Here is an 18,879-nt window from a genome sequence, read left to right on the forward strand (position 1 = left end):
CAGCAACGCTCCATCTCTCATTACCTTCGTCCGGGTGAATAGGGGAGGTAGAGCTAAAGCCCTCTGGAGGATGATTGAGGAGGGAAAGAAAGCCTTCTCAGGATTCAAAATTGTAGACGGGGAGCACCCATCACTCAGCAAAATAGCCAACCAATGTGAAGGGAGGGTCCCACTTTACGTTCACCCTTCCTTTTATAGGGCACTAAAAATGACGTTTCCCCTGGACGTAGGAGGCCTGGCTCGAGACGGACGGCTTACGTCCGACCTGCTCACGGGCAGTCTCGGTCAGGCCTTCGACGTCCTGACCCCCGAGGACTTTAGACCCCTAGTAGAGGAATACTACTAGGTAGTGGAAACATGGAAACGAGCTTAAATTTAGCTAGTTTAAATGCGAGGGGCATGAGATCCCGAAGCAAGGCTGTTCGCGTGCTGAGGGATCTCGTGGCCCTTGAGGTAGACATAGCCACCTTGCAAGAGACCCACTTTGTTGGGGCCGGGGACTGTGATGTGCTGGTGAACGATTTTGATGTTTACTCAGCATATGGCAGTCTCTATAGCCGGGGGGTTTCTGTACTAGTGAGTCGCACTCTGTCTGCGACGGTTACACTTGTCCACGCGGACGCTCATGGGAGGTTGGTCGTGGTCGATGTTGCCGTTAAAAGCGGCGCGTTTCGGATCGTGGCAGTTTATGCACCTAACATCCCCAGCGAGAGGGTTTCCTTTTTTCGGCGGGTGGAGGTGTTTCTCTCTTCGGGTCCGGAGCGGGTAGTTTTAATGGGGGACTGGAATGCCATCCTGGACCCCAGCATAGATAGGGTCGGGGGGGTTAGAGGGTCGGGAGGGTGTGAAAGCAGCCTGTCTGACCTGATGGCCTCGTGCGATCTGGTCGATAGGTTCCGTCTGGATCACCCCGGGAGGGAGATGTGGACGTGGCAATCTAGCTCGGCCGCCTTTACAAGTTCATACTTGGACAGGATGTTAATTAGAAGGGGCGACACAGATTTCCTATCTTGTCCCACGTTCCACTGGTTAGGTCATTCGGACCACAAACTTGTTTTGGCCCGTTTGAAATTAGGTAATAGGCCTAGGTTGGCAGGCTACTGGAAGATGAACGCCTCCTTATTGGAGTCGGTCGACTTCCGGGAGCAGCTGACATTACTAATTCAGAGGGAGTTAGTGGGGGCGGTTACCGGGAGTAGATGGTGGGTTAACCTTAAGGCTACCATTAGGCGCTTTTGTGTCCAATACAGCCAACGCCTCGCGTTAACTAGGGCTCGGACCAAAAGGCACTTAGAGGATAGACTGACCCGGGCGGTGGCAGGGGGGGATTCCCTAGAACTAGCTCTAGTTAAGGGGGACCTCAATCGCTTGGCTAGCGAGCGATATGAAGGTCAGTTAATTAGGGCTAGGTTAGAAAGAGTTTCCAACGAAGCCGTGAACGTTGACGCTGTTGAGCGTAAGGCTGCCCTAAGACGTGGCTCGGATGGGTACATTCGGGAGGTGAATAACCTGGGAGGGCGTCCTCTCGTGTCGACACGGGAGATCTGCAATGGGTTTCGGCAACATTTGGAGGAGCGCTTCACCAAACTACCCAGACTCCGCAGCCAGGAGTTTGGCAGCTATTTAGCTGGCTCGCCCCGCCTTACTGCGGCCCGAGCGGCTAGCTGCGAGGGGATGGTTACGGAGCGTGAGGTCATTACTGCGTTGAAGCAGGTAGGCCGCAACAAATCTCCGGGGCTCGATGGTTTACCTTACGAACTGTTCTTGAGGCTGTCGCCCATGTTTGTGCCCCTTCTGACGGGCGTGTTTAACCACTGGTTTGCCCAGGACTCGATCCCGAGGCAGGTAACCAAAGGAGTGGTCACGCTTCTGAAGAAGGGGAACCAACATGGAGGGGGGAATCTAGATGACTATAGGCCCATCACTCTGCTTAACGCAGACTTCAAGATTTTGTCCCGCGTTCTTGCGAATCGACTGCAGGCTGTTATCGGCGACTTGGTCGAACCGGATCAGAACTACGCTGTGAAGGATCGATCGATTCAAAACAATCTGCACTTGATTCGCACGATCTTAGAGGGGGTAGAAGACGACACAGAAGCCGCGCTGATCAATTTAGATCAGTCCAAGGCGTTCGACAGGGTGGACCATGGGTTCCTGAGGGCTGTTGTGGAAACCGCCGGCTTTGGTCCGGACTTCCGCAAGTGGATCTCCGCCCTGTATCGTGATCCCGCGGTAGTGGTGCAAGTTAATGGTAGGTTGTCGGAGTCCTTTGGGGTCTCCCGGTCGGTGCGGCAGGGTTGTCCGCTGTCGCCTCTGCTTTATGTCCTGGCGTTGGAGCCCTTCCTTCGCAAATTAAGGGACGAGGCGGCGAGACCAGTCCTACGCGGCATAGCTCTGCCTGGCGGCAAAGTTGCCAGGGTGTCCGCGTACGCCGATGACGTCACCGTGTTCGTCGCACGACGAACCGACATTGAAGCGGTGGTAGAGGCGATCGCTGAGTATGAAGTTGTCACAGGGGCCGTGATCAATCGCAGCAAGTCCGTTGGCCTGCGGTTGGGCGCCTGGACCGGGGTAAACTCGCTTCCAGGTGCGTTCGGCTGGACAGATGGCCCAGTAAAGATCCTTGGTGTGTGGTTCGGGCCGGACCTCCAGCTGGACAAGAATTGGTCGGAAGTACAGACTAAGGTCGAGTCGTCAGTAGGGACTTGGATTCGGAGGAAATTGTCCTTGAAGGGTCGTGCGGAGGCATGTGCTACATACGTGTTTCCGCTGATCCTTTACCGTTTATCTGTTCTTCCCCTGCCTGCGGACCGCTGTAAGGCTTTAGAGCAACTCCTATTCAAACTTCTTTGGGTAGGAGGAAAGCCGTATGTCCGTAGACAGGTCTGTACACAGAAGCTTAGCGAGGGAGGCTTGGGGATGCCTGATCTGCTTAGTCACAAGCACGCAGAAAGATTGGCATTCCTGAGTCGGACACTGATGGAGGAAACGCCCTGGGTACCAGTCGTGGAGCAAGCTTTCCCACGGCTCATATCCAACCCTGCCGCTGAAGGTCGCAGAAGACCGGCGGGGGAAAGGTGTTTCCTGACCGAATGCCGAGCCGCCCTTAGGGCATTGCCGGGGTCCAGTGACCTTGCACGGCCTAGGTGGTTGCTATATAGGGATGTAGTGGAGGGGACTGCGAAAGACCCGCTGGTGGAGCGGCTACATCTGTCGAGGGGGGAAGTTCTCTCGCTGTGGAGTTGGGCGCCTGCCAGTAGCTACATCAACAACGCTGAATTTTCTATTACGTGGAGGCTAGTCCGAGACGCGCTGCCACTCTTTGGCAAACTAGCCAGGGACGATCATGATAGGGATTATTACTATCCCCCGTGCCCACGCTGCAATGATGAGGAAGAGGAGGAGACGAGAGAACACGCGTTCTTTCTTTGCAGCGGGGTGCGGAGTCTCTGGGAGTATGTCGAAGGGGTAACGGCTCGCATCGACCCCGAGCGGTCGGTGCCACTTGATTTAGCGTACGTAGTCGATAATGTGGATCCGCCGTTTGACAGGGAGAAACGGTTGGGGTTTCTAGCGATCCTAGCGGTGGCTAGGTTAGTGACGTGGGTTTCACGTCTGGACATTGTCTATAGGGGGCAGTCTGTTTCCGATCACGATCTGGTTGTTCGTTTTAAGCATCAACTTAAAACGAAAATCAGATGTGATTGGAAAAGATTGCCCCACATCGACTTTGATAGAAGATGGGTGCACAACACTAGTTTGTGCATCCGACGAGGCGCTAGATTTAAGTTCGTGTTTCCACCCTAGTGGTATTGGTCCTAGGGTGCTGAGGTTTCTTTTTTCTCGGAACCCAGCCCAATCAAGACAAGTAATATAAGGTTTACCTTATAATATTGGGTAGTTTTTAAGGCTAGATAGGCAGTAACCACCAAGAGTGGATAGCTTGTGCTTTTTATAGGGCCTAGATTAGGGTAGTATGCGTGTGGATCCTGTTCCCATAGCTTTTTATTTTTTGATAGATTGGCACTAGGAGAGCTTCCAAAGATGCCCAAAAGTCCACTTGTTTTATTTTGTCCCAGGCCTATTTTGCCCATTACGTACATTATCTTGGAAGACGCCATCCATCCCTATTATCCCCGACCCTAATTTATTTTCCATACATGTCCCTAGTTCCTCCACTCCCCTTTAGGGAACGACCTGCTTGCTTTCACCCTTTCCCCCCGGGGGAAGAGGACCGGAAGACAGTGGGCGTTTCATATGACAGACCAGCCGTTAGGTAGGGAGGGTCCCCTTACTAACCCGCCCCCATAGGCATTTTGTTAATTTATTTTCTTTTTCTTTCTTTTTGGGTGTATTCTAGTTTGCCCCCCTCCCCATCATCTCACCCCCATTACAAAAAAAAAAAAAAAAAAAAAAAAAAAATTAAAACTCTTTAGTTTGTAGATATTTTTCCTTTTAATTTCCTGTATATAATGTTATATGTTCTTCTTTTATCACAGCGTGAATGTCGCCTGCCATCCCGTAAGCTGGGGAGCTGTTATTTTAAGTAGGTCCGGGTAAGAATGTTAGGCGAAACAGTGCGTGATAGAAACTCTAGTATAGGTTTTATAATAAAGTACTTGCTATCTTACGCAAGTCTAGCTAAGGACTAGAAAAGACCCCTTTTTTCCCCACTCCCCCTTACTGGCCTTTGTGCCTAAGCTTCTTCGTACCCCAAATGAGGCCTTGGCAGTAGATAATGCCAAGGCCGGGGACGAAGGGCTAAATATAATACTCCCCTGCCCCCGGGCAACGTAGTCATGATCAAAGTGTAGTATCTGTTCCAAGACACGCACTAGACCAGACACAGTTCTCGAAAGCAGGGGCCCACTTGGTCAGCCTTTTGACCATTTAAGGGTTTTTTCTTTGTCCAGCCAAAAAGGACCGACCCCTTCTTTGGGAGTGTGGTCCTTTCGGCCAACTAACCGTTTGCTTTTCTTTCTTTTTTGCAGGTCCGTCCAGTGTCTGGATACGACTTAAGCAGCCGGCAGGACTAGAGGTAACCGACGTGCCATTAGGCGAAGGCCCTCTAGCTTCCGAATCGGCGGGTCGGTGAAGGGCACTGGGCCAACAAAAAAAGAGGCAGGCCTCTGCCTCTAACACCATGGGGGACGCCCCTGGTGTTGTGACGAGGAGGGGGAGTGCCACATCCGGTGGCACTCCAGTGACGAGAAGGGGGGGTGTCACATCCGGTGACACCCCAGTGCCGAGAAGGGGGGGTGTCACATCCGGTGACACCCCAGTGCCGAGAAGGGGGGGTGTCACATCCGGTGACACCCCAGTGCCGAGAAGGGGGGGTGTCACACCCGGTGACACCCCAGTGCCGATACCTGGGGATATCACCTTTGGTGATATCCCAGCGACGATTACGGGGGGCACCACACCCGGCGGTGCTCCAGTGCAGTGGGCTGTCCCGGGGGTCGCCACCCCCAGTTCGAGAGCGGTACCAGGGGTCGTTAGGTCTAAAGCTAGTTCGGGGGCTGCTGCCTGGGTGGACCTCGACAGGCCAGAAATATCATCCCCAGCATTAGTCGAGACCACGAGGGAGGACGAGCTGGCTGCGTGGAGGAAACTCGTCCAGGGCACACCTGGTGGAGAAGGCGCACCCGGCAAAAAGAGGAAACCAGTAAAGAAATGGTGGGCCCTGGACGACCAAGCAGCCATTAGGCCATCTCAGTCGGAAGCCAGCAGCCCCCAGAAAGTCGAAACCGACCTTAGGAAGACCAGGTCACTGGAGGTTATTGTGGTTGATGGGTGCTCCCCGGGGGTGGGGGGAACTAAGCATGTGGAGCCGGCAAAAAAGGAGGAATGGCCAGCCCTCGCAGTGTCCGACTCCCCGATCCCGGAAGAACAAAGGACGCCGCCAACAACATCGGCAGCGGAGGTAGTAGCAGCAACACCTACAAGAGAGACATCAAAAGAACAGCTGAGCTGGGGACCAAAACAAAAACAGACCAAGTCCCCGGAGTTTTACAAGGAACTGCTGGAAACCAAATACAAGGGACTCATAGAAGGCAATAACATCAAAGCCGTGCCACAAACCCTGGAAACGATAAGGGAGAGGTCGGTCTCTCTCCTTACGCTTGATGCCAAGGGAAAGGGATTAAAAGGCGTCCCGAAGGACCGCATGATGGAGCTGCTTGGAGAGCTCCGAATTCCAGCCCAGTATGCGGTCAGAAGATATAATGCGATGTGGGAGGTCCTCTTGCCAACGAAGGAAGACGCGGAAAAGCTGGCAAGAGGAGACCTCACGTGGAGAGACGTAAAAATAAGACCAGAATACCTCTCCAAAAGGCGAACAAAAGTAACCATTTCTGGGGTCCCCTGCTTCCTAATTGAGGAACAACTGGGGGCAATAATGTCCCAATTTGGAGAAGTGGAAGACTTAGAGGCAGTAAGGGGACCCCGAAATATATTGACCGGGGAATACAAACTCCAAATGCGCCTCAACCGGAAGCAGTTCCACGAAATCCCAGCTCAGCTGACCTGTGAGGGCTGGACCATGATAGTAATTGTCGAAGGCAGAAGGCCACAATGCTGGCAGTGCCAAAAGACAGGCCACGTGGCACGATTCTGCCCTCAGAAGAAGACGAACACGGTAGAAGCAGAAGCAGGAAAAAGGCCAGAAACGGAAGTGGGATCCAAGAAGGCCGATAAGAAACCGGAAGAACAAGACTCCACTAAATGGAGTACGGTTGCAGGAAAAAAAGGAAAGAAGCCTGAGCCGGCTCCACATGCCGCAACCAGAAGTATGCCCACAGCCGTTAAAAGAAAAGCCAGGGTTAGTGGATCCGGCTCGGAGAGCGATGGAGGAGACGAGGGCCAAAAAGGTAAACGAGAGAAGAAAGAGAGAGAAAAGGATCCTGAACTCCCGGAATCACAACCCCCCCAAGAGGAAGTTCAGCTTACCCCTCCCCTATTCACCACTCCGATTTCCACGATGGAGCAAGTGGAAGCTCCTGAGGAAGATACTACCGTGGAAAACACCATAAACAACCCGGAAAAAATTCCAATAGATTCCGACCAAGCGGAAAGCTGTAAGACCCAGGAGAAGCAGGAGGAGCAAGAAAAGGCGGCGGCCCCGAGAGAGGAGAGGTCCAAAAAATTCCCCTTCCTACCCGGGGAAAAGATTTGTAATGCCGACCTGAGCCATGCGGTCAGTGACCTCAATGGCAGACAAAAAAGATATTTGAAAGAGTTAGAAGGCCTTAAATCCATCGATGGCAAAGAGGTCACTGACCCAAGGAATTTCCGCGATGCCCCATCATTGATCACTTTCGTTAGGGTGAATAAGGGGGGTAGAGCAAAGGCGCTGTGGCGCATGATCGAAGCTGGAAAATCCGCATTCGCGGGATTAAAAATAGTGGACGGGGAGCACCCATCACTTAGTAAGATATCAAACCAGTGCGAAGGGAGGGTCCCTATTTATGTTCACCCCTCCTTTTATAGGGCACTAAAGATGACGTTCCCCCTGGACGTGGGAGGCCTGGCTCGAGACGGACGGCTTACGTCCGAACTGCTCGCGGGCAGTCTCGGTCAGGCCTTCGACGTCCTGACCCCCGAGGACTTTAGACCCCTAGTAGAGGAATACTACTAGATAGTGGAAACATGGAAACGAGCTTGAATATAGCTAGTTTAAATGCGAGGGGCATGAGATCCCGAAGCAAGGCTGTTCGCGTGCTGAGGGATCTCGTGGCCCTTGAGGTAGATGTAGCCACCTTGCAAGAGACCCACTTTGTTGGGGCCGGGGACTGCGATGTGCTGGTGAACGATTTTGATGTTTACTCAGCATATGGCAGTCTCTATAGCCGGGGGGTCTCTGTACTAGTGAGTCGCACTCTGTCTGCGACGGTTACACTTGTCCACGCGGACGCTCATGGGAGGTTGGTCGTGGTCGATGTTGCCGTTAAAAGCGGCGCGTTTCGGATCGTGGCAGTTTATGCGCCTAACATCCCCAGCGAGAGGGTTTCCTTTTTTCGGCGGGTGGAGGTGTTTCTCTCTTCGGGTCCGGAGCGGGTAGTTTTAATGGGGGACTGGAATGCCATCCTGGACCCCAATATAGATAGGGTCGGGGGGGTTAGAGGGTCGGGAGGGTGTGAAAGCAGCCTGTCTGACCTGATGGCCTCGTGCGATCTCGTCGATAGGTTCCGTCTGGATCACCCCGGGAGGGAGATGTGGACGTGGCAATCTAGCTCGGCCGCCTTTACAAGTTCATACTTGGACAGGATGTTAATTAGAAGGGGCGACACAGATTTCCTATCTTGTCCCACGTTCCACTGGTTAGGTCATTCGGACCACAAACTTGTTTTGGCCCGTTTGAAATTAGGTAATAGGCCTAGGTTGGCAGGCTACTGGAAGATGAACGCCTCCTTATTGGAGTCGGTCGACTTCCGGGAGCAGCTGACATTACTAATTCAGAGGGAGTTAGTGGGGGCGGTTACCGGGAGTAGATGGTGGGTTAACCTTAAGGCTACCATTAGGCGCTTTTGTGTCCAATACAGCCAACGCCTCGCGTTAACTAGGGCTCGGACCAAAAGGCACTTAGAGGATAGATTGACCCGGGCGGTGGCAGGGGGGGATTCCCTAGAACTAGCTCTAGTTAAGGGGGACCTCAATCGCTTGGCTAGCGAGCGATATGAAGGTCAGTTAATTAGGGCTAGGTTAGAAAGAGTTTCCAACGAAGCCGTGAACGTTGACGCTGTTGAGCGTAAGGCTGCCCTAAGACGTGGCTCGGATGGGTACATTCGGGAGGTGAATAACCTGGGAGGGCGTCCTCTCGTGTCGACACGGGAGATCTGCAATGGGTTTCGGCAACATTTGGAGGAGCGCTTCACCAAACTACCCAGACTCCGCGGCCAGGAGTTTGGCAGCTATTTAGCTGGCTCGCCCCGCCTTACTGCGGCCCGAGCGGCTAGCTGCGAGGGGATGGTTACGGAGCGTGAGGTCATTACTGCGTTGAAGCAGGTTGGCCGCAACAAATCTCCGGGGCTCGATGGTTTACCTTACGAACTGTTCTTGAGGCTGTCGCCCATGTTTGTGCCCCTTCTAACGGGCGTGTTTAACCACTGGTTTGCCCAGGACTCGATCCCGAGGCAGGTAACCAAAGGAGTGGTCACGCTTCTGAAGAAGGGGAACCAACATGGAGGGGGGAATCTAGATGACTATAGGCCCATCACTCTGCTTAACGCAGATTTCAAGATTTTGTCCCGCGTTCTTGCGAATCGACTGCAGGCTGTTATCGGCGACTTGGTCGAACCGGATCAGAACTACGCTGTGAAGGATCGATCGATTCAAAACAATCTGCACTTGATTCGCACGATCTTAGAGGGGGTAGAAGACGACACAGAAGCCGCGCTGATCAATTTAGATCAGTCCAAGGCGTTCGACAGGGTGGACCATGGGTTCCTGAGGGCTGTTGTGGAAACCGCCGGCTTTGGTCCGGACTTCCGCAAGTGGATCTCCGCCCTGTATCGTGATCCCGCGGTGGTGGTGCAAGTTAATGGTAGGTTGTCGGAGTCCTTTGGGGTCTCCCGGTCGGTGCGGCAGGGTTGTCCGCTGTCGCCTCTGCTTTATGTCCTGGCGTTGGAGCCCTTCCTTCGCAAATTAAGGGACGAGGCGGCGAGACCAGTCCTACGCGGCATAGCTCTGCCTGGCGGCAAAGTTGCCAGGGTGTCCGCGTACGCCGATGACGTCACCGTGTTCGTCGCACGACGAACCGACATTGAAGCGGTGGTAGAGGCGATCGCTGAGTATGAAGTTGTCACAGGGGCCGTGATCAATCGCAGCAAGTCCGTTGGCCTGCGGTTGGGCGCCTGGACCGGGGTAAACTCGCTTCCAGGTGCGTTCGGCTGGACAGATGGCCCAGTAAAGATCCTTGGTGTGTGGTTCGGGCCGGACCTCCAGCTGGACAAGAATTGGTCGGAAGTACAGACTAAGGTCGAGTCGTCAGTAGGGACTTGGATTCGGAGGAAATTGTCCTTGAAGGGTCGTGCGGAGGCATGTGCTACATACGTGTTTCCGCTGATCCTTTACCGTTTATCTGTTCTTCCCCTGCCTGCGGACCGCTGTAAGGCTTTAGAGCAACTCCTATTCAAACTTCTTTGGGTAGGTGGAAAGCCGTATGTCCGTAGACAGGTCTGTACACAGAAGCTTAGCGAGGGAGGCTTGGGGATGCCTGATCTGCTAAGTCACAAGCACGCAGAAAGATTGGCATTCCTGAGTCGGACACTGATGGAGGAAACGCCCTGGGTACCAGTCGTGGAGCAAGCTTTCCCACGGCTCATATCCAACCCTGCCGCTGAAGGTCGCAGAAGACCGGCGGGGGAAAGGTGTTTCCTGACCGAATGCCGAGCCGCCCTTAGGGCATTGCCGGGGTCCAGTGACCTTGCACGGCCTAGGTGGTTGCTATATAGGGATGTAGTGGAGGGGACTGCAAACGACCCGCTGGTGGAGCGGCTACATCTGTCGAGGGGGGAAGTTCTCTCGCTGTGGAGTTGGGCGCCTGCCAGTAGCTACATCAACAACGCTGAATTTTCTATTACGTGGAGGCTAGTCCGAGACGCGCTGCCACTCTTTGGCAAACTAGCTAGGGACGATCATGATAGGGATTATTACTATCCCCCGTGCCCACGCTGCAATGATGAAGAAGAGGAGGAGACGAGAGAACACGCGTTCTTTCTTTGCAGCGGGGTGCGGAGTCTCTGGGAGTATGTCGAAGGGGTAACGGCTCGCATCGACCCCGAGCGGTCGGTGCCACTTTATTTAGCGTACGTAGTCGATAATGTGGATCCGCCGTTTGACAGGGAGAAACGGTTGGGGTTTCTAGCGATCCTAGCGGTGGCTAGGTTAGTGACGTGGGTTTCACGTCTGGACATTGTCTATAGGGGGCAGTCTGTTTCGGATCACGATCTGGTTGTTCGTTTTAAGCATCAACTTAAAACGAAAATCAGATGTGATTGGAAAAGATTGCCCCACATCGACTTTGATAGAAGATGGGTGCACAACACTAGTTTGTGCATCCGACGAGGCGCTAGATTTAAGTTCGTGTTTCCACCCTAGTGGTATTGGTCCTAGGGTGCTGAGGTTTCTTTTTTCTCGGAACCCAGCCCAATCAAGACAAGTAATATAAGGTTTACCTTATAATATTGGGTAGTTTTAAGGCTAGATAGGCAGTAACCACCAAGAGTGGATAGCTTGTGCTTTTTATAGGGCCTAGATTAGGGTAGTATGCGTGTGGATCCTGTTCCCATAGCTTTTTATTTTTTGATAGATTGGCACTAGGAGAGCTTCCAAAGATGCCCAAAAAGTCCACTTGTTTTATTTTGTCCCAGGCCTATTTTGCCCATTACGTACATTATCTTGGAAGACGCCATCCATCCCTATTATCCCCGACCCTAATTTATTTTCCATACATGTCCCTAGTTCCTCCACTCCCCTTTAGGGAACGACCTGCTTGCTTTCACCCTTTCCCCCCGGGGGATGAGGACCGGAAGACAGTGGGCGTTTCATATGACAGACCAGCCGTTAGGTAGGGAGGGTCCCCTTACTAACCCGCCCCCATAGGCATTTTGTTAATTTGTTTTCTTTTTCTTTCTTTTTGGGTGTATTCTAGTTTGCCCCCCTCCCCATCATCTCACCCCCATTTATATAAAAAAAAAAAAAAAAAAAAAAAAAACCTCTTTAGTTTGTACATATTTTCCCCTTTTTATTTCTTGTATATAATGTTATATGTTCTTTTTTCCTTTATCACAGCGTGAATGTCGCCTGCCATCCCGTAAGCTGGGGAGCTGTTATTTTAAGTAGGTCCGGGTAAGAATGTTAGGCGAAACAGTGCGTGATAGAAACTCTAGTATAGGTTTTATAATAAAGTACTTGCTATCTTACGCAAGTCTAGCTAAGGACTAGAAAAGACCCCTTTTTTCCCCACTCCCCCTTACTGGCCTTTGTGCCTAAGCTTCTTCGTACCCCAAATGAGGCCTTGGCAGTAGATAATGCCAAGGCCGGGGACGAAGGGCTAAATATCATACTCCCCTGCCCCCGGGCAACGTAGTCATGATCAAAGTGTAGTATCTGTTCCAAGACACGCACTAGACCAGACACAGTTCTCGAAAGCAGGGGCCCACTTGGTCAGCCTTTTGACCATTTAAGGGTTTTTTCTTTGTCCAGCCAAAAAGGACCGACCCCTTCTTTGGGAGTGTGGTCCTTTCGGCTCACTAACTTTTTGCTTTTCTTTCTTTTTTGCAGGTCCGTCCAGTGTCTGGATCCGACTTAAGCAGCCGGCAGGACTAGAGGTAACCGACGTGCCATTAGGCGAAGGCCCTCTAGCTCCGAATCGGCGGGTCGGTGAAGGGCACTGGGCCAACAAAAAAAGAGGCAGGCCTCTGCCTCTAACACCATGGGGGACGCCCCTGGTGTTGTGACGAGGAGGGGGAGTGCCACATCCGGTGGCGCTCCAGTGACGAGAAGGGGGGGTGTCACATCCGGTGACACCCCAGTGCCGAGAAGGGGGGGTGTCACACCCGGTGACACCCCAGTGCCGAGAAGGGGGGGTGTCACACCCGGTGACACCCCAGTGCCGAGAAGGGGGGGTGTCACATCCGGTGACACCCCAGTGCCGAGAAAGGGGGGCGTCACATCCGGTGACACCCCAGTACCGAGAAGGGGGGGTGTCACACCCGGTGACACCCCAGTGCCGATACCTGGGGATATCACCTTTGGTGATATCCCAGCGACGATTACGGGGGGCACCACACCCGGTGGTGCTCCAGTGCAGTGGGCTGTCCCGGGGGTCGCCACCCCCAGTTCGAGAGCGGTACCAGGGGTCGTTAGGTCTAAAGCTAGTTCGGGGGCTGCTGCCTGGGTGGACCTCGACAGGCCAGAAAAATCATCCCCATCATTAGTCGACACCACGAGGGAGGACGAGCTGGCTGCGTGGAGGAAACTCGTCCAGGGCACACCTGGTGGAGAAGGCGCACCTGGCAAAAAGAGGAAACCAGTAAAGAAATGGTGGGCCCTGGACGACCAAGCAGCCATTAGGCCATCTCAGTCGGAAGCCAGCAGCCCCCAGAAAGTCGAAACCGACCTCAGGAAGACCAGGTCACTGGAGGTTATTGTGGTTGATGGGTGCTCCCCGGGGGTGGGGGGAACTAAGCATGTGGAGCCGGCAACAAAGGAGGAATGGCCAGCCCTCGCAGTGTCCGACTCCCCGATCCCGGAAGAACAAAGGACGCCGCCAACAACATCGGCAGCGGAGGTAGCAGCAGCAACACCTACAGGAGAGACAGCAAAAGAACAGCTGAGCTGGGGACCAAAACAAAAACAGACAAAGTCCCCGGAGTTTTACAAGGAACTGCTGGAAACCAAATACAAGGGACTCATAGAAGGCAATAACATCAAAGCCGTGCCACAAACCCTGGAAACGATAAGGGAGAGGTCGGTCTCTCTCCTTACGCTTGATGCCAAGGGAAAGGGATTAAAAGGCGTCCCGAAGGACCGCATGATGGAGCTGCTTGGAGAGCTCCGAATTCCAGCCCAGTATGCGGTCAGAAGATACAATGCGATGTGGGAGGTCCTCTTGCCAACGAAGGAAGACGCGGAAAAGCTGGCAAGAGGAGACCTCACGTGGAGAGACGTAAAAATAAGACCAGAATACCTCTCCAAAAGGCGAACAAAAGTAACCATTTCTGGGGTCCCCTGCTTCCTAATTGAGGAACAACTGGGGGCAATGATGTCCCAATTTGGAGAAGTGGAAGACTTAGAGGCAGTAAAGGGACCCCGAAATATATTGACCGGGGAGTACAAACTCCAAATGCGCCTCAACCGGAAGCAGTTCCACGAAATCCCAGCTCAGCTGACCTGTGAGGGCTGGACCATGATAGTAATTGTCGAAGGCAGAAGGCCACAATGCTGGCAGTGCCAAAAGACAGGCCACGTGGCACGATTCTGCCCTCAGAAGAAGACGAACACGGTAGAAGCAGAAGCAGGAAAAAGGCCAGAAACGGAAGTGGGATCCAAGAAGGCCGAAAAGAAACCGGAAGAACAAGACTCCACTAAATGGAGTACGGTTGCAGGAAAAAAAGGAAAGAAGCCTGAGCCGGCTCCACATGCCGCAACCAGAAGTATGCCCACAGCCGTTAAAAGAAAAGCCAGGGTTAGTGGATCCGGCTCGGAGAGCGATGGAGGAGACGAGGGCCAAAAAGGTAAACGAGAGAAGAAAGAGAGAGAAAAGGATCCTGAACTCCCGGAATCACAACCCCCCCAAGAGGAAGTTCAGCTTACCCCTCCCCTATTCACCACTCCGATTTCCACGATGGAGCAAGCGAAAGCTCCTGAGGAAGATACTACCGTGGAAAACACCATAGAAAACCCGGAAAAAATTCCAATAGATTCCGACCAAGCGGAAAGCTGTAAGACCCAGGAGAAGCAGGAGGAGAAAGAAAAGGCGGCGGCCCCGAGAGAGGAGAGGTCCAAAAAATTCCCCTTCCTACCCGGGGAAAAGATTTGTAATGCCGACCTGAGCCATGCGGTCAGTGACCTCAATGGCAGACAAAAAAGATATTTGAAGGAGTTAGAAGGCCTTAAATCCATCGATGGCAAAGAGGTCACTGACCCAAGGAATTTCCGCGATGCCCCATCATTGATCACTTTCGTTAGGGTGAATAGGGGGGGTAGAGCAAAGGCGCTGTGGCGCATGATCGAAGCTGGAAAATCCGCATTCGCGGGATTAAAAATAGTGGACGGGGAGCACCCATCACTCAGTAAGATATCAAACCAGTGCGAAGGGAGGGTCCCCATTTATGTTCACCCCTCCTTTTATAGGGCACTAAAGATGACGTTCCCCCTGGACGTGGGAGGCCTGGCTCGAGACGGACGGCTTACGTCCGAACTGCTCACGGGCAGTCTCGGTCAGGCCTTCGACGTCCTGACCCCCGAGGACTTTAGACCCCTAGTAGAGGAATACTACTAGATAGTGGAAACATGGAAACGAGCTTGAATATAGCTAGTTTAAATGCGAGGGGCATGAGATCCCGAAGCAAGGCTGTTCGCGTGCTGAGGGATCTCGTGGCCCTTGAGGTAGATGTAGCCACCTTGCAAGAGACCCACTTTGTTAGGGCCGGGGACTGCGATGTGCTGGTGAACGATTTTGATGTTTACTCAGCATATGGCAGTCTCTATAGCCGGGGGGTTTCTGTACTAGTGAGTCGCACTCTGTCTGCGACGGTTACACTTGTCCACGCGGACGCTCATGGGAGGTTGGTCGTGGTCGATGTTGCCGTTAAAAGCGGCGCGTTTCGGATCGTGGCAGTTTATGCGCCTAACATCCCCAGCGAGAGGGTTTCCTTTTTTCGGCGGGTGGAGGTGTTTCTCTCTTCGGGTCCGGAGCGGGTAGTTTTAATGGGGGACTGGAATGCCATCCTGGACCCCAATATAGATAGGGTCGGGGGGGTTAGAGGGTCGGGAGGGTGTGAAAGCAGCCTGTCTGACCTGATGGCCTCGTGCGATCTGGTCGATAGGTTCCGTCTGGATCACCCCGGGAGGGAGATGTGGACGTGGCAATCTAGTTCGGCCGCCTTTACAAGTTCATACTTGGACAGGATGTTAATTAGAAGGGGCGACACAGATTTCCTATCTTGCCCCACGTTCCACTGGTTAGGTCATTCGGACCACAAACTTGTTTTGGCCCGTTTGAAATTAGGTAATAGGCCTAGGTTGGCAGGCTACTGGAAGATGAACGCCTCCTTATTGGAGTCGGTCGACTTCCGGGAGCAGCTGACATTACTAATTCAGAGGGAGTTAGTGGGGGCGGTTACCGGGAGTAGATGGTGGGTTAACCTTAAGGCTACCATTAGGCGCTTTTGTGTCCAATACAGCCAACGCCTCGCGTTAACTAGGGCTCGGACCAAAAGGCACTTAGAGGATAGATTGACCCGGGCGGTGGCAGGGGGGGATTCCCTAGAACTAGCTCTAGTTAAGGGGGACCTCAATCGCTTGGCTAGCGAGCGATATGAAGGTCAGTTAATTAGGGCTAGGTTAGAAAGAGTTTCCAACGAAGCCGTGAACGTTGACGCTGTTGAGCGTAAGGCTGCCCTAAGACGTGGCTCGGACGGGTACATTCGGGAGGTGAATAACCTGGGAGGGCGTCCTCTCGTGTCGACACGGGAGATCTGCAATGGGTTTCGGCAACATTTGGAGGAGCGCTTCACCAAACTACCCAGACTCCGCGGCCAGGAGTTTGGCAGCTATTTAGCTGGCTCGCCCCGCCTTACTGCGGCCCGAGCGGCTAGCTGCGAGGGGATGGTTACGGAGCGTGAGGTCATTACTGCGTTGAAGCAGGTTGGCCGCAACAAATCTCCGGGGCTCGATGGTTTACCTTACGAACTGTTCTTGAGGCTGTCGCCCATGTTTGTGCCCCTTCTGACGGGCGTGTTTAACCACTGGTTTGCCCAGGACTCGATCCCGAGGCAGGTAACCAAAGGAGTGGTCACGCTTCTGAAGAAGGGGAACCAACATGGAGGGGGGAATCTAGATGACTATAGGCCCATCACTCTGCTTAACGCAGACTTCAAGATTTTGTCCCGCGTTCTTGCGAATCGACTGCAGGCTGTTATCGGCGACTTGGTCGAACCGGATCAGAACTACGCTGTGAAGGATCGATCGATTCAGAACAATCTGCACTTGATTCGCACGATCTTAGAGGGGGTAGAAGACGACACAGAAGCCGCGCTGATCAATTTAGATCAGTCCAAGGCGTTCGACAGGGTGGACCATGGGTTCCTGAGGGCTGTTGTGGAAACCGCCGGCTTTGGTCCGGACTTCCGCAAGTGGATCTCCGCCCTGTATCGTGATCCCGCGGTGGTGGTGCAAGTTAATGGTAGGTTGTCGGAGTCCTTTGGGGTCTCCCGGTCGGTGCGGCAGGGTTGTCCGCTGTCGCCTCTGCTTTATGTCCTGGCGTTGGAGCCCTTCCTTCGCAAATTAAGGGACGAGGCGGCGAGACCAGTCCTACGCGGCATAGCTCTGCCTGGCGGCAAAGTTGCCAGGGTGTCCGCGTACGCCGATGACGTCACCGTGTTCGTCGCACGACGAACCGACATTAAAGCGGTGATAGAGGCGATCGCTGAGTATGAAGTTGTCACAGGGGCCGTGATCAATCGCAGCAAGTCCGTTGGCCTGCGGTTGGGCGCCTGGACTGGGGTAACTCGCTTCCAGGTGCGTTCGGCTGGACAGATGGCCCAGTAAAGATCCTCGGTGTGTGGTTCGGGCCGGACCTCCAGCTGGACAAGAATTGGTCGGTAGTACAGACTAAGGTCGAGTCGTCAGTAGGGACTTGGATTCGGAGGAAATTGTCCTTGAAGGGTCGTGCGGAGGCATGTGCTACATACGTGTTTCCGCTGATCCTTTACCGTTTATCTGTTCTTCCCCTGCCTGCGGACCGCTGTAAGGCTTTAGAGCAACTCCTATTCAAACTTCTTTGGGTAGGAGGGAAGCCGTATGTCCGTAGACAGGTCTGTACACAGAAGCTTAGCGAGGGAGGCTTGGGGATGCCTGATCTGCTTAGTCACAAGCACGCAGAAAGATTGGCATTCCTGAGTCGGACACTGATGGAGGAAACGCCCTGGGTACCAGTCGTGGAGCAAGCTTTCCCACGGCTCATATCCAACCCTGCCGCTGAAGGTCGCAGAAGACCGGCGGGGGAAAGGTGTTTCCTGACCGAATGCCGAGCCGCCCTTAGGGCATTGCCGGGGTCCAGTGACCTTGCACGGCCTAGGTGGTTGCTATATAGGGATGTAGTGGAGGGGACTGCAAAAGACCCGCTGGTGGAGCGGCTACATCTGTCGAGGGGGGAAGTTCTCTCGCTGTGGAGTTGGGCGCCTGCCAGTAGCTATATTAACAATGCTGAATTTTCGCTTACGTGGAGGCTAGTCCGAGACGCGCTGCCACTCTTTGGCAAACTAGCCAGGGACAATCATGATAGGGATTATTACTATCCCCCGTGCCCACGCTGCAATGATGAAGAAGAGGAGGAAACGAGAGAACACGCGTTCTTTCTTTGCAGCGGGGTGCGGAGTCTCTGGGAGTATGTCGAGGGGGTAACGGCTCGCATCGACCCCGAGCGGTCGGTGCCACTTGATTTAGCATACGTAGTCGATAATGTGGATCCGCCGTTTGACAGGGAGAAACGGTTGGGGTTTCTAGCGATCCTAGCGGTGGCTAGGTTAGTGACGTGGGTTTCACGTCTGGACATTGTCTATAGGGGGCAGTCTGTTTCCGATCACGATCTGGTTGTTCGTTTTAAGCATCAACTTAAAACGAAAATCAGATGTGATTGGAAAAGATTGCCCCACATCGACTTTGATAGAAGATGGGTGCACAACACTAGTTTGTGCATCCGACGAGGCGCTAGATTTAAGTTCGTGTTTCCACCCTAGTGGTATTGGTCCTAGGGTGCTGAGGTTTCTTTTTTCTCGGAACCCAGCCCAATCAAGACAAGTAATATAAGGTTTACCTTATAATATTGGGTAGTTTTAAGGCTAGATAGGCAGTAACCACCAAGAGTGGATAGCTTGTGCTTTTTATAGGGCCTAGATTAGGGTAGTATGCGTGTGGATCCTGTTCCCATAGCTTTTTATTTTTTGATAGATTGGCACTAGGAGAGCTTCCAAAGATGCCCAAAAGTCCACTTGTTTTATTTTGTCCCAGGCCTATTTTGCCCATTACGTACATTATCTTGGAAGACGCCATCCATCCCTATTATCCCCGACCCTAATTTATTTTCCATACATGTCCCTAGTTCCTCCACTCCCCTTTAGGGAACGACCTGCTTGCTTTCACCCTTTCCCCCCG

The sequence above is a fragment of the Euprymna scolopes genome, chromosome 46 (genome assembly GCF_053919585.1).
Source record: "Euprymna scolopes isolate OS-2025 chromosome 46, ASM5391958v1, whole genome shotgun sequence".
Taxonomy (NCBI): Eukaryota; Metazoa; Mollusca; class Cephalopoda; order Sepiida; family Sepiolidae; genus Euprymna; species Euprymna scolopes.